This window comes from Balaenoptera acutorostrata, chromosome 12 (genome assembly GCF_949987535.1).
Source record: "Balaenoptera acutorostrata chromosome 12, mBalAcu1.1, whole genome shotgun sequence".
NCBI lineage: Eukaryota > Metazoa > Chordata > Mammalia > Artiodactyla > Balaenopteridae > Balaenoptera > Balaenoptera acutorostrata.
In genome coordinates, this window is record NC_080075.1 from 23,658,684 (window position 1) to 23,684,369 (window position 25,686).

Here is a 25,686-nt window from a genome sequence, read left to right on the forward strand (position 1 = left end):
CTTGTTAAATGTTTCTTGCATTTTGTCTATTCTATTTCCAAGATTTTGGATCATCTTTACTATCATTATTCTGAATTCTTTTTCAGGTAGATTGCCTATTTCCTCTTCATTTGTTATGTCTGATGTGTTTTGACCCTGCTCCTTCATCTGCTGTGTGTTTTTCTGTCTTCTCATTTTGCTTATCTTACTGTGTTTGGGGTCTCCTTTTCACAGTCTGCAGGTTCATAGTTCCCATTGTTTTTGGTATCTGTCCCCAGTGGCTAAGGTTGGTTCAGTGGGTTGTGTAGGCTTCCTGGTGGAGGGAACTAGTGCCTGTGTTCTGGTGGATGAGGTTGGATCTTGTCTTTCTGATGGGCACATCCACGTCTGGTGGTGTGTTTTGGGGTGTCTATGGCCTTATGATTTTAGGCAGCCTCTCTGCTAATGGATGGGGCTGTGTTCCTGTCTTGCTAGTTGTTTTGCATAGGGAGTCCAGCACTGTAGCTTGCTGGTCATTGAGTGAAGCTTAGTCTTGATGTTGAGATGGAAATCTCTAAGAGATTTTTGCCATTTGGTATTACGTGGAGCTGGGAGGTCTCTTGTGGCCCAGTGTCCTGAATTTGGCTCTCCCACCTCAGAGTCACAGCCCTGATGCCTGGCTGGAGCACCAAGAGCCTTTCATCTACACAGCTCAGAATAAAAGGGAGAAAAAATAGAAAGAAATAAAGAAAGAGGATTAAATAAAATAATATAAAATAAAATAAAGCTATTATAATAAAAAATAAGAAAAAAATTATTAAGAAAAAATTTATTAAGAATTTTTTTTTAATTTTTAAAAATAAATGTATTGATTTTTTATAATGAAAAATAGGAAAAAAAATATTCAGAAAAAAATTTGTTAAGAAAAAAATTTTTTTAATTTTTTTTAAAATAAAAAATAAAAAAAAATTAAGAAAAATTTTTTTTTTAATTTTTTAAAATAAGAAATAAGAAAAAAAATTACTAAGAATTTTTTTTAATTTTTTTTAAAATAAAAATAAAAAATATTAAGGAAATTTTTTTTTAATTTTTTAAAATAAAAAATAAGTAAAATATTATTAAGAAAATATTTATCAAGAAAAAAAAAATTTAAGTAAAAAAAAAAAAAGAAAAAAGAAAAAAAAACGAACGGACCTAACCCTAGGACAAATGGTGAAAGCAAAGCTATACAGACAAAATCTCACCCAGAAGCATATACATATACACTCACAAAAAAAGGAAAAGAGGAAAAATTAATATATCCGGCTCCCAAAGTCCACCTCCTGAATTTGGGATGATTCGTTGTCTATTCAGGTATTCAACAGATGCAGGTACATCAAGTTGTTTGTGGAGCTTTAATCTGCTGCTTCTGAGGCTGCTGGGAGAGATTTCCCTTTCTCTTCTTTGTTCGTACAGCTCCCGGGGTTCAGCTTTGGATTTGGACCCGTCTCTGCGTGTAGGTCACGTGAGGGCGTCTGTTCTTCACTCACACAGGACGGGGTTAAAGGAGCAGCTGCTTCGGGACTCTGGCTCACTCAGACCGGGGGGAGGGAGGGGCACGTATGCGGGGCGAGCCTGCAGCGGCAGAGACAGGTGTGACGTTGCACCAGCCCGAGGCGCACCGTGCGTTCTCCAGGGGAAGTTGTCCCTGGATCTCAGGAGCCTGGCAGTGGTGGGCTGCACAGGCTTCCAGGAGGGGCAGTGTGGATAGTGACCTGTGCTTGCACACAGGCTTATTGGTGGCGGCAGCAGCAGCCTTTGCGTCTCATGCCCATCTCTGGGGTCCACGCTGATAGCCGTGGCTCACGCCCGTCTCTGGAGCTCATTTAGGCGGCATTCTGAATCCCCTCTCCTTGCACACCGCGAAACAAAGAGGCAAGAAACAGTCTCTTGCCTCTTCGGCAGCTGCAGACTTTTTCCTTGACTCCCTCCCGGCTAGCTGTTATGCACTAACCCCTTCAGGCTGTGTTCACGCCCCCAACCCCAGTCCTCTCCCTGCAATCCGACCGAAGCCCGAGCCTCACCTCCCAGCCCCCGCCTGCCCCGGCGGGTGAGTAGACAAGCCTCTCTGACTGGTGAGTGCTGCTCGGCACCGGTCCTCTGTGCAAGAATGTCTCTGCTTTGCCCTCCGCATCCCTGTGGCTGCGCTCTCCTCCGTGGCTCTGGAGCTTCCCTCCTCTGCCACCCTCAGTCTCTGCCCACAAGGGGCTTCCTAGTGTGTGGAAACCTTTCCTCCTTCACAGCTCCCTCCCACTGGTGCAGGTCCCATCCCTATTCTTTTGTCTCTGTTGTTTCTTTTTTCTTTTGCCCTACCCAAGTACGTGGGGAGTTTCTTGCCTTTTGGGAGGTCTGACTTCTTCTGCCAGTGTTCAGTGGGTGTTCTATAGGAGCAGTTCCACGTGTAGATGTATTTCTACTGTATCTGTGGGAAGGAAGGTGATCTCCGCGTCTTACTCTTCCACCATCTTGCCCTCCTTAAGAATTATTTTGATTATCATTTTTTTACTGCCTTTGAGATATATATCTGCAATATATCTATGTTAAATATTTGCTTTTTAATGATTTTATGGTATTCCACCCTATGAATATATGCTAATTAAAATAAACATCCTTCTATAATTGAGTATTTGTTTCTTTATTATACATAGTATTGTGATTAACATTTTTCTTATTAAATATGTATGGACTAACCTTGGATTCTTTTGTAAGGGTATATTTGTGGAAATAGAATCTTTAATTCTATGTAATGCTTCAAATAGGTTAGTACTGTTGACTGTTACCTCTCAAAAGGCCACCAGAAAAAGCTGTTGATTAAACAAAGCTAAGTATATTAGTCTTACTAAAATAAGAGGGGACATCAACTTGAGAAAGTGTTTCAGGAGGAGGAAGTGAGGAGAGTATATTTACAGAGTTTGAGAACTTGATTTGTGTGATATTAAGGTGAAAATTGCAATGTGTGAAACTGGTTGAGATTAGCCAGACTTTATGATATTTTGGCTTTGAATTGATGTACAATGTGAAGGGTCTTGAAGTAAATCCTAAGCAATCTATTAGTCCTGAAGAGAAAACTTTTTTAGCTGGCTCACTGTCACATCTTCCAGAAGCAGATATTTGCTTGTCCCTAGCGTTTTAAGATAAGGACATGGATATGGTCCAGTATTGTTCAATACAGGGACAGGTAATTATATTGATTTCAGTCCTCAATGTATACTGTTAAATTACTCTTAGTGAAGTTCACATCAACTAATATTTTTCTATATTTACTCTTTGGAATTTTATTATTGTTGCTGATTATATTTTTAGGTGGATTTAAGGTATGATTATCTGAAAGATTGTTTATTGCTAATCATATGTAATCACATCTGATTTGTGATGCATGTCTTATTCTTAATATAAATCTATACATTTATAAAGTAAAAGGTAAATAATAGTTAATCATTAATTATTTGATAAATAGAATTATTAAAAATATGCATATGCAAGCCAATTATTAGTCTTGTAAGAAGAAATATTAAATGAAAAAGGTATTGAAAATTAAGTATCCTAAGCTTCAGGCAAACAAATGAATTTATCATATGAGTCACTTTTGCAATATTTCCACTATAGCATTTCAACTGCCAGCAGAGATTAGTGAGCATAGATGGCTCTGGTATATTTCCAAAATGAGCTCAATATTGAATCCTTCAATTAAGGAGCTACAGCAGTGTTAGAGAGATATGATGGAGTCTCTTCCCAGTGGGAGGAATTGGGTTGCATATCTCACTTATTATTCTTGTGTATAGTGACTATCAGAAATAGCTGTAGAAGATTAACCAGTTTGGCCCATTTTATCTAGGCAGAGCTTTCATGGCAGGTATCAAAAGAAAGAAACCTAATACTCCTAACCTTTGTGAAATATAACCTAAGGGGGGAAAAGCCCAGTTTTGTACAGAAACATTTGCAAGGAAATGTTTTTAAAAGCAGTGAGTATTTTGCATAAAGCAATACAATCAAATTATTTTTTTTGACAACTTTGACCTTTCTCACTAAAAACGTCTTTTCCTTAGAATACAAAACAGTCACAAAAGAATAAAGTGCATTCTTTAAAACTGGAGATAAAAATACATATATAATCATTTTGATGCAAAAGAGCACAATGTAAATTATACTGACATCACTGTAATTTTTAACATGATGATTGTGGCATAGAGTGTGATTTAATGATTGCATTTTCTAATTTTATTAACTTTTAATTGTAAATTGATATTATTTACTTAAGATTTTCACGAGTTTATAAATTGTTTCTTATCAACAATACGGAATGATTTAGAATCCTAGACAAAAAATAGAAAAACCCAAAGAAGGGAAAAATCCCTTTAAATCATATTGTTAGAAAGTAAATATTAATATATTTGTTGAGGGTAGGGGACATAAAATTTATTTTTCCTTACAGTTTTATTGAGATATAATTGACATGCAGCACTGTATAAATTTAATGTGTACAGCGTAATGATTTGACTTACATATGTCATGGAATATTTACCACAATAACTTTAGTAAACATCCATCATCCCATATATAAACAAAAAACGAGAAAAAGGAAAGGAATTTTTCTTTGTGATGAAAACTCTTAAGACATATTCTTTGAACGATTTTCATACATAACATACAGCAGTGTTAATTATATTAACTGCATTGTACATTACATCCCTAGTACTTATTTATTGTATAACTGGAATTTTTTACTTTTGACCACCTTCATCCAATTCCCTCTACCTTCATGCCCCAGCCTCTGAAAACCACAAATCTGATATCTTTCTATGAGCTTGTTTGTTTATTTGTTTGTTTTTCTTTTAAGTATAAGTGACTTACACCCCTGTGCTAGTCCCTGGTGTACAACATAGTGATTCAATATTTCCATACATTTCAAAACGATCACCACCATAAGTCTACTTACCATCTGTCACCACACAAAGATATTACATTACTGTTGACTATATTCCCCATGCTGCATTTCATATCCATGACTCATTTATTTTGTAACAGGAAATTTGTACCTCTTAACTTCCCTCATCTATTTCACAAATATCCTCACCCACTCCTCTCTGGCAACCACTTCTTTGTTCTCTGTTTCTATGACTTTACTTCCATTTTGTTATGTTCATTCATTTGTTTTGTTTTTTAGATTCTACATGTAAGTGAAATCATAAGGTATTTGTCTCTCTCTGTCTGACTTACTTCACTCTAAATAATACCTTCTAGGTTCATCCATATTGTAGCAAATGGAAAGATTTCATTCTTTTTTATGGCTGAGTAATAGTCCATTGAATATATATCCTGCACCTTCTTTATCCACTCATCTCTTGGTGGACACTTAGGTTGCTTCCATATTTTGGCTATGTAAATAATGCTGCAGTGAACATACGGGTGGACATATCTTTTCAAATTAGTGTTTTCATTTTCTTCAGACAAATACCCAGGAGTGGGATTGCTGGAGAGTATGGGAGTTCAGTTTTTAATTTTTTGAGGACCCTCTTTACCGTTTTCAAGGTGGCTGAAACAAATTACACTCCCACTGAGGTGTATGAGTGTTTTCTTTACTTCACATTATTGCCAACATTTGTTATTTGTAGATGTTTTGAAGATAGCCACTCTGACAGGTGGGAGGTAATATCTCCTTCTGCTTTTGATTTGCATATCCCTGATGATTAGTAATGTAGAACATCTTTACATGTGCCTGTTGGCCACCTGCATGTCTTTGGAAAAATGTCTATTCAGGTCCTCTCCTCATTTTTTTAGTCAGATTTTTTTATGTTGAGCTGTATGAGTTCTTAATATATTTTGGATATTAACCTCTTATTTAATATACCATTTGCAAATATCTTCTCCCATTCAGTAGGTGACCTTTTCATTTTGTTGATAGTTTCCTTTACTGTACAAAATTTTTTAGTGTTGATGTATTCCCATTTGTTTATTTTTGCTTTTGTTTCCCTTCGCTGAGGAAATAGATCCAAAAATGTATTGCTAAGAATGACATCATAGAGTGTTCTGCCAATGTTATCTTCTTATGTTTCCAAAACTTAACATTTATGATTATAACCCATTATAAGTTTATTTCTGTATATGCTGTGAGAAAGTAATCCAGTTTGACTTGCATGTAGCTATCCAGTTGGGAACAACAACATTTATTTAAGAGGCTGTTTTTTTCCCCATTGTGCATTCTTGACTCCTTTGTCATAGACTAATTGACCATATCACTATGGGTTCATTTCTGGGCTCTCTATTCTGTTCTATTGATCTACATGTGTTGTTTAGCTTTAACTTATTTGTGTTTTTTTGCAGTTTTTTCTTGTAGTCAATTTCTGACCTCATAGCATTGAGGTTGGAAAAAATGCTTGATATGATTTCAATTTTCTTAAATCTACAGAGACTTGATTTGTGACCTAGCATGTGATCTATCCTGGAGAATGTTCTATGTACACTTGAAAAGACTGTGTGTATTCTCCTGTTTTTGGGTGGAATATCTTATATATATCTATTAAATTCATTTGTTCTAATGTGTCATTTAAGCCAGGTTTCATTATTGACTTTCTGTCTAGATATTCTGTTTATTGATGTATGTGGGGTGTTAAAATCCCCTACTATTATTGTGTTACTGTCAATTTCTCCTTTATATCTGTTAATGTTTGCCTTATGTATTTAAGTATTCTTATGTTGGGTGCATATATAATTATAATTTTTATATCTTCTATGGATTGATCCCTTAATCAATATGTAATGTTTTCCTTTGTGCCTTGTTACAGACTTTGTTTTAAAGTTCATTTTGTCTGATATGAGCATTTCTGCCTGGCTTTCATTTCCATTTGCATGGAATTACTTGTTCCAGCCCCTCACTTTCTGTCTGTATGATCTTTATATCTGAACTGTGTCTCATTTAGGCAGCGTACATATGCATCTTGTTTTTGAATTCATTCAGTCATTTCATGTCTTTTTTTTTTTTAAGCTGAAATCTTGAGTGTTACATCTATCTATCTATCTATATATATATATATATATATATACATTTTTTAAACTTTGGGTTTATTTATTTATTTATTTATTTATTTATTTATTTATGGCTGTGTTGGGTCTTCGTTTCTGTGCGAGGGGTTTCTCTAGTTGCGGCAAGTGGGGACTACTCTTCATCACGGTGCATGGGCCTCTCATTATCACGGCCTCTCTTGTTGTGGAGCATAGGTTGCAGACACGCAGGCTCAGTAATTGTGGCTCACGGACCCAGTTGCTCCGCGGCATGTGGGATCTTCCCAGACCAGGGCTCGAACCCGTGTCCCCTGCATTGGCAGGCAGACTCTCAACCACTGCTCCACCAGGGAAGCCCACATTTCATGTCTTTTGATTGGAACATTTAGTCCATTTTCATTTAAAGTTATTATTGATTGGTATGTACTTATTGCCATTTCTTAATTGTTTTGAGGTTGTTTTTTAGTCACATTTGTTCTTTTTTTCTTTTGTTTTCTTCCATGTGATTTGATGGCTATTTTTAGTGTTATGTTGGAATATTTTCTTTCTGTGTGTATCTATTGTAGTTATATATTATATATATATATATGCACACACGCACATATATATATATGTATATGATTATTTGTATTCCTCATGTCTTATGTTCAAACACATTTTAACAACCCTGCATTTTTACTCCTCCTCTCTATGCTTACTGTTTTAGACATCATATTTTACATCTTTTTGTTTTGTGTATCCCTTAACTGCTTATTGCCAATATAGATAATTTTTACAACTTTTGCCGTTTAACCTTCCTATTAGCTTTATATGTGGTTAATTTACTACCTTTACTGTGTATTTGCATTTACCAATGAGCTTTTCCTTTCATAACTTTCATGTTTCTAGTTCTGGCCTTTTCTTTTTCACTTAGAGAAGTCCCTTTTAACCTTTCTTGTAATGCTAGTTTGATAGTGCTGAACACCTTTAGCCTTTGCTTGTCAGTAAAACTTTTCATCTTGCTATCAAATTTGAATGAAAACTTTGCCAGGTAAAGTATTCTTGGTTGTAGGTTTTTTACCTTTTATCTCTTTAAATATGTTGTGCTTCTCCCTTCTGGCCTGCAGAATTTCTGCTAAAATGTCAGCTGATGGCCTTGTGGGAATTCACTTGTATGTAATGTTGATTTTCCCTTGCTGCTTATAAATATCCTTGGGGTTGATCCTGTTTGAGACTCTGTACTTCCTGGACCTGGATGTCTGTTTCCTTTCCTAGGTTAAGGAAGTTTTTATCTATTAAGTCTTCAAATATCTTATCTTCCTTCTTCTCTCTATCTCTTCCTTTGGGACCCCTAAATTGAAAATGTTAATATGCTTGACATTGCTCTAGAAGTCTCTTAAAGTATCCTCATTTTTTTTTTCAATCTTTTTTCTTTTGTCTGTTCAGCATCAGTGATTTCCACTACTCTGTCTTCCAGATCACTGATCCATTCCTCTGTATAATCTAATCTGCTGTGGATTGCTTCTAGTGTATTTTTCGTTTTAGTTATTTTATTTTTCATCTCTGCTTGGTATTTTCCACCTGTTTAAAACATCTAACTTTTTACTCTGTTTATCCAATAGTCTCCTGAGTTCTTCGAACATCTTTACAATCATTACCTTGGGCTCTTTATCAGGTGTATTGCCTATCTCCACTTCAATTAGTTCTTCTTCTGGGATTTTATATTGTTCTTTCCTTTAAAACATACTCTTCTATCACCTCATTTTTCCTAATTTGCTGTATTTATTTCTCAGTATTTGGTAGGTTGGCTATGTTTCTGACCTCGGAGTAGTAGTCTTTTATAGGAGACATCATATATGTCCCAGCAGTGCACTCTCCTCTGTTCTTCAGGGCTATGTGCTCTAGTCAGGCCCCCTATTTGGGCTATGTGTATACTTCTTTTGTGGAAGACAAACTACTGTGGGCAGTCTAGTGATGACACTGGCCCAGATCCAGTTGGTTGACAAGCTTTGCATTGTGTGGAGGCTGCTGACTGCTGTTGGGGATGTCCAGGTAATGAGGTTGCTGACCCTGGAGCCCTAGGGGGTTCCAGACTAGTGCAGGACCACTGGTGGGTTGGGCTGGGTTCTGGAATAGGTGGTTATGGGGCTGGGGTTCCTGGAACTGGTGTCTACCTGCTCCTGGAAGGGGCTGGTTCCTGACATGGCTGACTACAGGTTCTGGTAGTCCCACAGCTGGTGTTGGCCCACTGGTGAGTGGGGCTGGATTCCAGGGTAGCTGGCTGAGGGACCCAAGGTTACTTGGAACTGGTGTCAGCCTGCTGGTGGGTGGTGGGTGGGACCAGGCCCCTGAAAGTCCTGGAACTGGTGCAGACTGGCTGGTTGTTGGGGCCTGTCTTGATGCTAATAAACTAGAAGGAAGATTCCAAAATTGTGCTTGCCAGTACCAAGAGCCTCTTGGCAGAATGTTCTTGGTAGAACATCCTCCCAAAAATTGCTGCTGCAAGAATCTATGTCCCCAGGGTGAGTCCCAGTTTCCTCCTGCCGCTCCAGGAGGCTCTCTAAGCTCAGCAAGTGGGTATGACTCAGGCTTCTTTCAAAGTACTGATCCTACCCTGGGTCTCAGATAATGTGAAATTTTGTGTGAACCTTTTAGGAATGGAGTTTCGGTTTCCTATAGCTCTCTGGCTCTCTGGAATGCAAGCCCTGCTGGCCTTCAAAGCCAGGCATTCTGCGGACTCATCTTCCCAATGCAGGAGCCCCAGGCTAAGCAGCCCAATGTAGAGCTCAGACTTCTCATTCCTTGGGGAGAATTTCTGCACTTGTGGTTATGCTCCCATTTGTGGTTCCCTACTTGGGGTATGGGTCTTGATTTTACCACATCTCCGCCCCTCCTTCCTTGACTCCTTGTTGTTTCTTTGTTATATCTTTAGTTTTAGAGATCATTTCTGCTACTCATCAGGTTGTTTTCATCAACAGTTGCTCTCTAAATAGTTGTAATTTTGGTGTGCCCATGGGAGGGTGTGATCACAGGGTATTTCTACTTTGCCATCTTGGACTAATTTTTAATATTTTTATGAATGCATATATGTATCACTTAATATTCAGAAAATCATATCATGCTAAACATTGCTTTGAATTTTTCAGCAACATAAAATAAAATTTATATGTATTAGAAAAAAGTGGAATGAGTTACACTGTTTGATGAAACTGGAAGATAGGATTAAGTAACAGAGCTTTAGAAAAGGAAAGTATATTAAAGAGTATCTAACACAATTCACCAATCTTATAGACAAGAAATTGAAATGGGGAAAGATAAAATGATTGCTCGGAGTTTCACTATTAGTTTACAGGACACATAGAATCACCAATTAGGCCCCTGACTCTCAGTTCCAGGTACCACCCCCTCACTCCTGCCCCACAACAGGACATTTCATACTTGACACATATTTTGCCCCTCTCACAAAACAGAATAATATACACATTTCTAAGTAGGATGTCCTTTTGTGTTACTAATTCATCAATAAGTCTACCTCAAAAAAGTTTTTACCAGGAAGAAATAGGGACAATTATGTTGACATAAAATTGTATAAGAATAGAACTATTTTTTCAAATAACTGGACTTTGTGGTTTTTCCATCTTCAAAAAAAATCAAGGTAAAAAATGTTTTTGGTCCTCTCTCCCAAACATTATACTAATATTTGGTGTAATCACAAATGATAGCCTTATGATTTATTTTGAACATATATGTCTGGTTTCTAAAATGCAATATACCTTAATATTTTTGTTTGAAATAAATGGTTGAATAGTTGAACAGAAGAAACTATACCTTAAAACAGTACCATTATTCTAATTTAACTTAGACTCTTACTAATTTCTATTCCTCTGTATTGAATATATTTATATATGTATATATATATATATATATATATATATATATATATATATATATATACATTTATTTGTTTATTTATTTATTACAACTGTTTTGTACTGACTGATTTTAATTTTCTTCTTCAGGCTTACCTGTGATTGTTAAAAAGTACCCATAATTAAGCTGCATTTTATTTTGATTAAAAACTAAAAGATAACAAAACAAAAAATAGCAACAAACATGTTTAAGCTAAAGAATGGATTTTGTCATTATTTCTTCATTATTTATCCTTTTAGAAGGTACATGTACTAGTTAAGTAGCTCTTTTTATGAATGTACTGTACTTTGACTTATTGTCTTTTTATTTTTTTTGGCTTTTAGCAATTCAAAACATTTCTTTTTCGTTTTCTTTACAGATTTGATATGTAATTAACATATAATATTGTGTAAGTTTAAGGTGTATAATGAGATAATTTGATACATTTATATATTGCAATATTATTACCACAGAGTGACTGGTTAACAGCTGCATCACATCACATAATTACAATTTCCTTTTTATAGTGAGAATACTTAATATTTACTTTCTTACCAACGTTCAAGTATGTTACACATTATTGTTAATTATAGTCACTATTCTGTACATTAGTTATCTAGAAATTATTCATTTTATAACTGGAAGTTTGTACACTTTGAGCAACATCTCCCCATTTTCTCCACCACCAGCCCCTGGTAACCACCATTTCATTTTCTTTTTCTAGGAATTCCATTTTTTTTCCACGTTAAGTGATAACATACAGTCTTTGTCTTTGTCTGAATTATTTCACTTAGAATAATACCCTCAAGTTCTACTCATGTTGTTACAAATGGCAGGATTTCCTTCTTTCTCATGGCTGAATAATATTCTTCTATATTGTCTATTGTGAATAATGCTGCAATGGACATGAGAGTACAGATATTTCTCCAAAATTCTGATTTCATTTTCTTTGGCTATATACCCAGAAGTAAAGTTGCTGAATTATATGGTGGTTCTAAGTCCGGTTTTTGAGAATCCTCCATATTTCTTTCCATAGTTTTTGTAACAGTTTATACCTCCACCAACAGCAGAAAAAGAGTCTCTTTTTCCAAATCCTTACCAACACTTATCTCTTGTCTTTTTGATGATAACCATTCTAACAGGTGTAAGGTGATATCTCATTGTGATTTTAATTTGCATGATTAGTGATTGACCACCTTTCATTTATCTGTTGGCCATTTGTACCTCTTTTTTGGAAAAATATTCAACCTGATGATCTTCCCATTTTTTAATCAGATTTTTTTTTGCTATTGAGTTGTATGGGTTTCCTATATATTTTGGATACTAACTTCATGTCAGATGGATGGTTTGCAATTATTTTCTTCCATTCTGTAGGTTACCCATTTTTTTTGGTTGTGCAGAAGCTATTTACTTTGACATAGTCACACAATTATTATTTTCCTTTTTTTTAAAGTTTAATTTATTTACTTATCTATTTATTTATGGCTGTGTTGGGTCCTCGCCCCTGTGTGAGGGCTTTCTCTAGTTGCGGCAAGTGGGGGCCACTCTTCATCGTGGTGTGCGGGCCTCCCACTAATGCAGCCTCTCTTGTTGCGGAGCACAGGCTCCAGATGCGCAGGCTCAGCAATTGTGGCTCACGGGCCCAGTTGCTCCGCGGCATGTGGGAATCTTCCCAGACCAGGACTCGAACCCGTGCCCCCTGTATGGGCAGGCAGACTCTCAACCACTGCGTCACCAGGGAAGCCCTATTTTTTTCTTTTGTTTCCTGTGTTTTTGGTGTCATAGTCAAAAAAATATTGGCAAGACCAATGTTAAGTAGTTTTTCCATATGTTTCCTTCTAGGATTTTATGTCAAGTCTTATCTTTATGTCTTTAATCCATTTTGAGTTAATTTTTTGTGAGTGGTATCAGATAGGAATCCAATTTCTTTCTTCTGTAGGTAGCTATGCATTTTTCCCTACAAAACACCATTTATTAAACAGACTATTCTTTCCCCATTGAGTATTTGTGATTATCTTATTAAACACTTGTTACCATATATGGCAGGGTTTATTAGTTTATGTATATATTTTCATGCTGTCTTAAAACAATGCCATTTTGATTGCTATAATAATCAAATTTGCTTTTGCATTGTAATATAGTTTGAAATCAGGAAGTGCGATGCCTCTGCCTTGTTTTTCTTTTATGGTATTGCTTTGATTATTTAGGGTCTTTAGTTATTCCCTAAGAATATTAGGATTTTTTTTTTTTCACTTCTGTGAAAAAGTGCCACTGGAATTGTAATCTGGATTGAATTGAATTTATAGAAGACTTTGAGTAGTATGAAAAATTTAACAATATTAATCCTTCCCACACATGAACATGGGATATATTTCCACTTATTTGTGTCTTCCTCAATTTTATTACAGTCTTATATTTTATAGTGTAGAGAGCTCTCCTCTCTTTGGTTAAATTTATTCTAAGTATTATATTGCTCTTAATGCTATCGTGAAAGGAATTGCTTATTTTATTTTTTTTCAGATATTTTATTGTAGATACATAGATATGCAACATATTTTGGATATTGATCTTGTATTTTGTAACTTTACTAAATTTGATGATTAGTTCTAATATGTTTTGGTGGAGTCTATAGGATTTTCTATATATAAGGTTATATCATCAGGAAACAGAGAAATTTTTACTTCTTTCTTTCTGATTTGGATGATTTTTATTTATTTTTATTGGCTAATTGCTCTCTCAAGGATTTCAAATAAAATGCTGAATAAAAGTGGTGACAGTGGTCACCCTTTGTCTTTTTCCTGATCTTAGAGGAAAAGCTATCAACATTTACCATTGAATATATTATTACCTGTGAGCTTGTCATATATGGCTTAATATTTTGAGGTATGTTCCATTTCTTCTATATACAAGTTGTTGAGAGGTTTTATCATAAAAGGATGTTGTATTGGGTCAAATATATTTTCTGCATCTCTTGAGATGAACATATCATTTTGCCTTACATTCATACAATAAGTGTATCACATTTACTGATTTGCGTATGTTGAACCATTCTTGCATGTCAAAGATAAATCCCACTTAATCATGATGTATGGGCCAGTTGATCATTTCCCAAAGGTCTTGATAACACTGGACATTATCATTGTTTCTATCTTTGCCAATTTACAATAAAAGATACTATTATTTTATTTTATTTATTTGATTAACAGTTAATTTAAATATTGCATATGCTTTGGACTTTTTCTTAAGATTAACTTCTTTAAGACTTTGCACATTTTCAAATTGAATCTTACATATTTTTTTTTCAATTTACTTTTAAGATTCACTTTTAAACTGAGAGAATTATCTCTACTAACATATGTTGTAAACCGTTTCCTCATGTCATATCTTTTTTAGTCTTTGAGAAGAGTTTTGTTTTAACATAAAGATTAATTTTACAGTCTATTTTGATGTATTGTGACATTCTTCTAGTTTATATCTCACACAAATATTGAATCTGTCTATAATTGCTTTTGTGTAAAATATGAGGTAGCAATCTAAGTCACCTTTCACAAAAATCAATATAGCTTTTAATATTGATTTAAAATTTTTCATTATATTTCATTTATACATCTATCTGTGTCTGCTATAATAATATTTTTTTTTAATTATAATAGGATAGCCTAGCCTATTATTAGGCTCATCTGTCAAGTTTATAATAAAAGATATAGGAATGGTGATTGTAAAATAATTGTACTATTAATTTGTGAAGATTTGCTATTCTATACACATTGAAAGACTAAGGGTGATTTGGTTTAGTTACATAGTATTTCTATATCTACATTCATAAGTAAAACCAGTCTATATCTGTGTTGTAATTGTTCAACATGTACACTTATCTAGCAGTGTTTGGTGTAAGTACTGAATATATTTCCAAAATCACACTTCTTTTCCCCTTAGTGCAAAAATATTTAAAATGACATAGAAATTATCTATTAATTCTATCTGTTAAGTTACTTGGGCCTTTTACTTCACTGATGGATATTTAAAAAGTAGCAAATATAGAAAAAAAGCAGTAAAGTGCAATTATAAAAAATGACTGAGCTCAAACTTGAAAGTCAGAGACAACTTGGTTTAATATGCTACCTAGGTAAACCTTTTGTAGCATTAGTTTATGTCCTATTGCATATTGCCTGACTCATGTGTGTAGTTCAGAGTCTTGAATATGTCTAGCACATGGTAAAGTTTTCTTATTATCATTATCTAAAAATAATTTTATAGAGTACTTGAATGGTAACAGACAATTATAAAAATGAGCTATAATAAAAAACAAAAGGTTTGTTCAGTACAGGTAAGTTAATTTATATAACCAATAACATCAATATAAAAAAAAAAAAAAGAAAAAAAAATACCATTACCTTAACAAACTAAAAAAATTTCTTCTGGAAAAATTACAACATTCATTTTTGTATATAAATTTAAACTCAATTGGGATTGCAAATATACTTTCTTTACATAATGAAGAATATATTAAATGACATCCAAAATTATTTAAACCAACAGCTAAAATATAAAACACCCAAGGGAAATTTTCATATGATAGCTGATTCCAAGGCAACAGTTTTTATTTAACGCAGCTATAATCAGAAAATATAATTGAAATTTAGTCAATGTTTAAACGTTAAATACCTAGGGAAACATGAGCATAAACATACATAAAATTGTAGAATATTATTAAATTTTACTAAAGAAAATTTTAAAAATTGAATAAGTAAAAATTGAATAAATTTTCTCCAAATTAATTTACAAATCAAAAGTTAATGAGATTCAGAATAATCTTGATGTACTCCCTATCTTTGACCTCTTCTCATGGAACTTGCCACATTCACAGCTCTTCTAATGGGTCAATCCACAGGATACAAGTAAATAGAGTTGGTTAGCAGTACCTGATAGGAGCATTTCCAGTGGGGTTTAAGAGGGTTCTTCTGGAGGTATATTTTCTAATAGGTGAAATCTCCAGGGTGCAAGGTATGATGCTCAAGGTCTTCTCCTGAGAACACACTGTGAAAAGATTGCTCTACCAAAACACGGTTATTTTTAATAGAAGCAATTAGACCTTTATAATATTGGAGCATTTCTCTTTTTATTAGTTGTGCGTTAAAAGAGGAAGGAGCCAAGTGCATTGATGTCCTGTAACTATCTCAAAGGATCAGAGTTCCAAGAGGGGTGGATCTGAAATTTAGAAAGACCAAAGAATGCTTCTGGCAAGGAAATTTAGAGGGTCTGTACAAATTTTGCCAACTGAGTCTATAAAAAGCCATCAGTGTGCTAGACTAGACTAGAGAATTGATGGTGGTTAGTGCCATCAAAGTCTTGTAAAACTGGCCAAATAGCACAGACTTTTTGAAGTACCTGACCAATAAAATAGATTCCTTGATTATTGTGAAGTTCTAGAGGAATTCCACAGGTAAAGATAATCCTTTCCAAAAGGACTTTACCCACAAAAGAGGCAGTAACTTGTCTGCAAGGGAAGACTTTAGTCCAGTGTGAAAACATACAGAACATCTAGGATGTAGTAAAAAATCCAACTGCCAAAATTCAAATGGTCTATTAGGTAGTTTAAATCATCTGGGAGCAGTATGTACAGGCTTCCCTGCTTTGTACTTTGGACAAACGGGACAAGTGAGGTAGGCGCTTTTTGCAACCTTAATGTTTCTCCACCAATATTGATTCCTGAATGTTATTATTTTGTCAGTAGACCAATGGTTTAATGCATGCACAGTGATTAAGAGTTGGACTTTTAGTCACTCTGGTGGGACTGGGTTGTTATTTTGTACAAACAAGAGCTTTCTCTTTTTATCAAACCAACAATTGTTGAATATCCAATGTTGCTTTTCCTTTTCTGAGATCAATTGTTGGGTTTACTCTAGCCAGTTTTTTCTAAGTTATCATTTGGGGAAATATCATTTTGAACCATGACAGCAATTTGGCTGCTGTTAATTCCTTTAAGGTCAACATTTCTTATGGAAATGTCAGCAAGGTAATTTCCCCCAGCTTCCGGAGAGTCAAGTTTAAAATACTCTGTAATTTAATAATAGTTAAAGCAGCAGGTAAAAGTATTGCATCTGAACATAGGGGCCATTTATAATTTTATTTCTGCTAGATGTATGAAAGCCATGTTGCTTCTACAATATTCCAAAATCATGAGCTACTCCAAAAGTATATCTTCTATCAGTATAAATATTGGCAGTTTTGTTCTTGGCTAAACTACAAGCCCATGTAAGAACATATAATTCAGCTTGTTGAGCTGAAGTATCTGTCAGTAAAGATGCTGCCTCAAAAGGAGTTAAGCATACCTAGCACGATATTTGCCATTGTCACCCTTTAAATAAGAAACATCGGTGAACCATTAGAAGTCAGTGTTACCCAACTGAATTTCTAGCAAATTATCAGAAGGAGTTAAGGAGGCAATCTATCAGCAATAAGCAGTTGTGAGGGACTGAGTCTTTGACAGAGGGGAAAAGAGTAGCAGGGTGAGATTATTGTAATGTAAAAGCGTTATGGGAGGAGCAGTTAAGAAAAGGACTTTATAGGTTTTGAGCATTTGATCGAGAAATGTTGAGTAAAATGAGAATTCAGGATGGTTTCTATTGCATGGGGTACAAAAATAATTAAAGGGGATTCCAGAATAATTTTTTCAGTGGCATTAACCAAAAGGGCAGTGGCAATAAATTCTCTAAGGCAAGTGGGTATCCATCTGTCACAAGGGCTAGTTGCTGGCTATAATATACAATGCATCAAGGCCACTTGTCATGTTTTTAGGTGAGTAGCGCAAGGACATTCCTTTGCTTTCATATACAAAAAGAAAAAAGAGAATCTGATAATTGGGATACCCAAGGGCAGGAGGGTTTATCAAACTTTCCTTTAAGGTCTTAAAGATTATGTCATCCAGTTCTTCCCTTAAAATTGAGTTGAGATTGTTGTTCTTCAGTAAAACATACAGAGATTTGGCCATAAGAGAGAAATTTGGAATCCATTTTCACCAATAACCTACTATGCCAAGAAAACCTTATAATTGATGCTAGTTTTGGATTTTGGGAAACTTCGAACACCATGAAGCCTACTCGGATCTAGGTGTAGTCCTTGTTCTGATATCAGATGTCCTAAATATCAAACCTGGGTTGGGCAGACTGCAATTTTTCCTTGTCAATCTTATGTCCCTTGAAGGCATAAGAGGTTTAGCAGTTAAGTGCTCTCTTCCTGTGAGGAGGCTTGAAATGGAGAGCAAAGAAGCAAATCATTCACATATTGCAACAACATAGGACCTCTAGGGAACTTTAAATTATCAAAACCATCCTTCAGGATTTGTCAGAATTAAGAAAGACTCTCTGTAAAACCCTGAGGCATCACCGTTCAGGTAAATTGTTTTCCTTCCCAAGTGAAGGAAAAATATATTGGCTAGCTTAGTCAACTGGAATACTAAAGAAAGCACTGCATAAATCAATTGCAGTAAAGAATTTACTTCTAATGGAAATGGATGTTAATAAGGTATTAGGGACATCAGAATGTGAATGGATAACAGTGTTGTTTATTGCTCAGAGGTCCTGTACACACCTCCACCCTCAGCCCTTAGATTTTCTCACTGGTGAAATAGGAGTATTACAGAGGCTAGAACAAGGAATAATGAGACCTTGAGCTTTGTAATCTTCCATTATGGGCTTTATACTTGAAATGCTTCTTTACTTACAGGGTATTGATTAATTCTGGGAAGAGACTTTGAGGGATCTATTTGAATCTTGATGGAAGGTATGCTGTGAATTTTGACAACCTCAGTTGGAGATTTTGCCCCTAATGTTAGTTGATTCAATAGGGACAAATGATCCATTTTTCCAGAATCAGCTCTAGTACCATCAGAGACGGAACAAACAAAAGATGTCAAGGGGTCATTTAGTTCACCTGGTTAGCTGCTTTGATGATTACTATCAAATTCTGGAATTATTTCACCCTTTTGGGAGAAAGAAATTCTGGCATTATGCTTCTCTAAGAAGTCTTGGCCTACTAAATGGGTAGGGAAAGGAACTAAGAAGAAAAAGGGCGTGTATCTCTCAAAGGGTCTAAACAAAAGGGATTATGTTCAGAGAAAAGAAACTCTTGAGGTTCACTAGATATCATGTTTGAACTGTTTTAGAACTTTGAGGAAAGGGCTGTTTTACACTGGTGGGGGGCAGTGAGCACTGAGAGTGTGGCTCCAGTGCCACACTCAAAGGGGAAAAGATTTATCACCAATCTGGAGAAATGTTTCTCCAACCCAATTAAGAGGGAGGATTGGGAAGAGCCCCTGTAATTCCTTGAGAATTGGGAATTCAGATGGCTGTTGGTTAGAAGGCGGAATTGCACCTGAAGCACTTAAATTTGTACCAATCTCTTTTCCAATGTCCCAGATCTTTGCAATTATAAGAGGAACTGGGTGGAGGGGGTGGGGGGAGGTTCCTTTAGGGGCCTTCATTTACTGGAGTTGAAGAATAAGAATTTTGGCAGTCTTTCTTTTATGTGACTCATCTAGAGTGTAATTAAATCTGCAGCTGACATAGTTTTTCATTCTATCCTGGTCCTTTTTACTGGAAGGGAAAAGTCCCACTTCAGCCCACTAATAAACAGTGTTAAAAGTTATCTGAGTGGAATCAACATCTGAAGACCAGAATTTTCTTTAAAAACAATCTGAAGTCAATCATAATTGTCATGATCAGTTTCATCAAGTTTTTGTGTGCAAGTCTGAATTTTGTTCCACTCAACAGGCTTTGGAAAGGCCCTAGGAATTGCCCAATGAAGTTACGTAGCTATTTCTTGAGCCTGATTATAAAACAAGTTAGCAAGCTAGTCTCCCATTTGTAATTCTAGAGACTTTTCAGGATGTTCCCAATTTTTAGTTTTCAGCTAATAGTGGGCCTTGGTCTTCAAGAACATGCATATAAAATAGTTGATAAAAGTTAGAGAAATCAGGTTGATAAATTTGAATGACTATATTAAGTTCCTCAGAAAATCTGTGAGAATCTTCAGTTACTTTGGGACAAACTTTGCCTGTGACTCGCAGTTCAACTTTAGTCCAGGGAATATAAGAAATTAAGGACTTGACCTCTGGATTCTCAAGAAGTTTAATTTTAAAGATAGAGATTCTGATAGGTTCAGAGGAAAAGAGGATGGGGAGAGTTTCAAGTGAAAAGGAAAGTTCGGCCAGAGAATTAGTATGGGAGAACTGAGAGTATAGAGGAGGTGTAGACTGTAAAGAAAAGGAGAAGGAAGATGGTGCCAGAAGCAGGGCCTAAGCAAAAGGAGGCAGGGAAGAGGAAGAAGATGGCACTGGAGGGAGAGCCTGAGACAAAGAAGCTGGGAAACAAGAGCATGAGACTTCAGAAACAATTTTATCTTTTTTTAATCATTTGCTTGCTTCAGTTAATCTTAAAATTGTGTTTTGCAGAGTTAATTTTAGACTCCTGATAACATTTGGAAGTCCCAAAATGCCAATCAAAATAAGTGTTCCATTCAGTTTTGGAAGTTTCAGGGCCAAGGTTTTCCAATTCAGTTTTAAGAAAAGTAAATTTAGGGATTTCAAAAGTTCTCCATAATGGGCATCGATATTGTAACTTGCCTTTGGTCAGGCCGGTCCATTTAGTTAGAAATGTCCATGCAGAAGGACCGTGGTTTTTAAACATAAAATCAGCCAGAGTCCCTGTAGAGGAGGTGCCCTCACAATATTTAGACACCTGGGATTCTATTTCTCAGAGGAGTTTCTCTAAAGTGAAGAATAATTTTCCAACAGCTCAAACAGCTCAAACAGCTTCAACAGCCCAAAAAACATTCAGGCCTAATATTATCCAGTCCTAAGGGAACAGTCTAGCCTCAAAGAAGCCAGACTGAAGGCTGATCAGCAGAGTTGTAATGGAACAGCCTAATGCTTAGGGAGTCAATCTTAACAGGACAGTTCTAATAGGACAGCTCCTATTCCAAAAGGAATCAGGACAAAGGCTGAACCTGCAGAGATCCCATAAAACAGCCCCTGTTCCTGAAGGAATGTGCCAAAGTTTAGCCAGTTCCAATAGGAAAAGCCTGATTTCAAAAATCAGTCTGCAGTACCAAATGAGAACAAGCTCTTAACAAGAAAGGAGGAAGCCTTAAAATAGATTCCAAATAAAATCTGGAGAGCTTTAAAATACAAAGAAGGTGGAAGCTCAGATCTAGGTTAAAAACTTACCTGCAAACCCCAGGGTTGGCAAGAAAAGCAGTGAAAAACAATGGATTCAATGTGGGTGCAACACCTGTTTGCTCACTAGCCTCAGAGTTGTTGGCAGTCTTCTCTGCATCCCTGTACTGGCCCCCAAAATGTTGAACTAAAACAAATAGGCTGATAATTATTTCTCCAGCAAAAATGGGCTTATTTGGGATCAATAAAGAATGGCAATTTAGGGTCTGCAACCACGGTGAGCCACGTAAAAGTCCCTGCACAGCAAGGAGATAATTTTTTAAAGAGGTTAAAATGAAGTTTGGAAGGCTATAGAAATAAAGTCTTCATTGGAGGCATTGAGAGTTTGAAGTATGTTGGCTTTCATTGACTGAGACCTTACAATCTCTCATTGGCTGATCTCTTGTGGGGACAGAGGAGGAAGTCTTTCTCCTTCCTGTTTGGCTCTGCTATTATTGTAGGACAGGATAGCTCTTTCTTCTGACTTCCTGACTCTATTTTAATTGAGGTTTCTGTTTATTAATTTTTGCACCCTCATTCCCCCACCCTCACCCCCAGGGTTAGCCAAACTTTGAGGTGTAAGACACAGGCCTATAGAATATTAGCTCTTTCCAGGACTTTTGAACCCAACTGTAAGGATGTAGGGTCCAGTTATAGAATTAGAGGGAATAGTCTACACAAGACTACCTTCATTTCTGAAGCCAACTGCAAGATTGGGGGTTTTCTAAAACCACGCTCAGTTTCAGGTTCAATAATTAGAGAAAAGATTCACAGGATATACCGAAAGCTATTGTATTTATGAATAAAGCTTATTACAAGGAAAAGTTTCAATTTAGAAACATCCAAAGGAAGAGACCCACAGGGCAAAGTGTAGGAAGATTCCAAATATGAAGTTTCCGTTGTCTTCAGAATGTGTTATGCTCCCAACATTCACTTGTGATAATGTGCATGTGGTATTGCCTACTGGGAAAGTTCACTCAAGCTTCGGAATCCAGAACTTTATTGAATGAAACTTTGTTATGTTGGCCTGATTAATTTATTGTGCACATAGTTGAACTCAGTCTCTATGTCAATTGACACCTCTGACCTAATGCCCCACTCTAAATCACCTGGTTAGTCTTTCTGTCATGGCCAGCCTCCACCCTAAGTCCATCAGGTATGGAAGTTCATATTCTGAGTTATCTCATTAACGCAAACAATTAGTTGTGGTCAGAAAGGCCCACCATTGAGTAAAAAAAACAAAACAAAAAACAAAGCATTCCTTTCACTCAGAAATTCCAAAGATTTAGATGTTATCACTTAGAAGCTCAGTACGAATACCAGACTTCTCTTTGGGCAAGGTCAAATATTGTACTTCTCTGTCTCTGCCTGTCTTTCTCTTTCTCTCTGTCTCTGTCTCTATATCTCTATCTCTCTCTCTCTGTTTTTCCTCCATTTATGTCCATAAATGTTTCTATTAATATCCTATATAAGTTAGTCTGATTTTTCTTTGTTCTATATCAGTGGTTTTTAAAATGTGGCTGCTGCTGCACCAGCACTTGGAAACTTTTTGGAAATGCAAATTCTTGAGCCTCATCCAGATCTACTGAATCAGAAATTCTGAGAGTGCACAGCAATCTGCTTATAACAAGCCCTCCAGGTGATTCTCATTCATGCTTAAATTTATAATCCACTGTTCTAATGCTGAGATCTTTAGTGGTCATGGAATAAGGAAGAAAATGGAAGAGCGTTCAGGAGGTTTTCTAGAGAAGTAATACCACTGGAAAACTAGTAATATTTGAATAAACAGATGGCTCTTCATTTGCTTCTTGAAACTTGAGTCAAATTCTCCATCTTTGTGTCAAGGGAAATTTACATGACACTTCATTCATCTTTCATTTTTGTTTCCAATTTGACTCATTTTAAAAATAACTATTAATTTATGTTAGTAGTAACCATCAGGGAATTGTGCAGAAACAGCTTTAATAAAATAAAAATTGTGCCTTCATTTTCACTGTTAGATTTGTGGATGTTTTTGTTCCCCTAACTGAAAATAAAGATAATTCTCTCATAAGTGGAGAACTTGTTTCATACTCTGAAACATGGAATAACTTTTTAAAATAGCTGTGCTATAAACCATTCAACATAGGGGTCCATGATATGAAGGCCGACAGTTTGTAATGTAGGTTTAATTAAATTGGGCACTATTATAATTAAAGGTTTTGAGTAATTAATGCATCTCTCTGCCAAACATTTCATTTTTATCTCGCTGGTGAAACTTATATTAAAACAGGATATTAGGACAGCTAAATAGAATTTGCTGCAGGAATAACTTGGATTTTTAGTTGTAATTCAGCACAATGCACTGCAGTGATTATTTTCTTTTTAAATAAAAAAAGAGGGCTCTTGGAAGCTCAAGAAAATGACTACAGTTTGAGATGAGAGTAACTCCATTTTAAAAAAAATCATAAATCAGGTATAGTGAAACTAACTTGGAGAAGAATAGTTGTAAATCTATCTATGGTCACCCCAAACCATAGAAAAATTTTGGCTTCTCAATATGGATTCTGAAGTTTCAGGTTATTTCAGTATAACTTTTACTGTTTTAACAAATATTTTACTTATTCCATTTGCAACTACAAAAGGCATAGGGGCAGATGCATCATTAACCTGTTGATTCTCAGTTTCCTCTAAGAGCTAACATTAATGAAAAACATCATCTGTATTTGTCTATCATGGGTTCCAGATGATTCTCTCAAGTAGAGGTATTTTTCCTAGCCAGTATTCCAATGCAGGTTCAGTGATCTTTTCTCTGATTCTTAGATTCTGAATATGGAATACAGAAACTCAGAACCCAACATTTCTCAGAGAAAATTCTAGGAACACTAGTTGCAGATTTGAGTCTCTCATAGAGCAAAACTTAAGTTAAATGAAGTTGGTAAATATTACATTCTATGTCCCATTTGCAAGATTCAAATTATGTGATAGCACGTGAAAAATTATGAGGAACCTTGTAGTTAAGAAATACAGAAAACTTTGTTTCAACATTTGTTAAACTTAATTTACTACAAGACCTCTCCCTGTCCCCTGACCATTATACTGTTCCAAACAGCACACATTGGAAAATGCTGTCATAGTGAAAAGAGGGCTGATTTAGCATTAAGGGACCCCAAATCAATCCTGCTTCCCTTATTTGCTGTGTGAGCTTAGAGAAATTAATTAAACGCCTGAAGATTCAGTTTCTTATCTCTAAAATAAGGTTGATAATTACCATAGAAGCTTATTGTAAGTATTAAAAGAATATATAGATTCAGAAACTCAGTAAGCTTTAAAGCTTCATAAAATGTTAGAATTGTTGTCAAAGGCTACATTTTTTATTGACTTCAATTAGATAGCAATGGTTTCACCCAAGACAGTTTTTATCAGAAACTTTATCTTTCAGATACTGCAGAGAGAGAAGTTCACATACATGTATACCCCAGGAGGTGACTGACAGTAAATGACTTTAGCACAAGATAATCACATCTAGGATCCAACTGATTTTGCATAAAGAATGATCTAACCATACCACCTAATGTTTTAAACTTTTAAACACGTTCAATGTTGAAAAGTGACTCGTTATTTATAGAGTACATAATGCAGATAAAAATTCCTGAATAAAGAGATTATACATGTTTAAGTTTGCTACTATGAGAAATAGTTTTTCATTCCTTGGCTTCTTCTCAAAAAAATTGTGATGCCAGTTATTTATCAACCTTATTAAAATCACATACTTTAAAAATCTAGTGCAGTATCTTACTTGAATAGTCCCTATTTAAATGCAAATTTTAAGTTCTTTCTGTCATAAAATGAATTTTCCAATAAAAAAGAGGTATGTATTTTTTAATGCTAATGGCTTGTTTATCCCACTCCATGACTTGGCATTAATATCCAAGCACAGGAGGTTTGTCTTTGGGAGGGGATAAAGAAAAAATAGAGGTACAGGAAAAAAAAAATGCATAAATCTTCTTTGGTGGGGGAATTTACTAGTAGAATCCGGAAAACTTTTAAAGAGTAAATTTGAAAATGGTCTCTCTTAGGAAACCTAATTCTATTTTATAACAAAATATAAAACAAAATCTTAGTGCCTGCAGACTCCTGTAGGGGAAAAGATCTGTAGTTCTATAAATCTTCTTATTACAGTGTAAAGAGATACAGCTGGGTTTGTTGAGTTCAAAATTTAAACTGTGTATTTCTTTATTTTGCTTAATGGCTTACTTTTTTTAAATGACTAGTCTTGAACTTGTATTGAAGAAATATTACTGAAGGCTCTGTATGCACAAGACACCCTGACAGTCAATCTGAAGGATGGCCAGTCCCCTGCTTTGCTTTCTCTAGTTTCACTCAGCTGAGAACACATGCCTAACATTTTCAGATACTTCAAATTTCTGCACTGATACTAACTGAGCAGGAAATTAGATTAGTGTCTCAATCTCCCTGTTTTAAATATAATATTAGAGCTATGATATTATATATAATAATGTATATATAATTACCTCTGACACAAGGCAACAAGTTATAAGGGCCTTAAAGTAAATAAAAACAACATACCAGGCTCAGGAAAGGGGCAG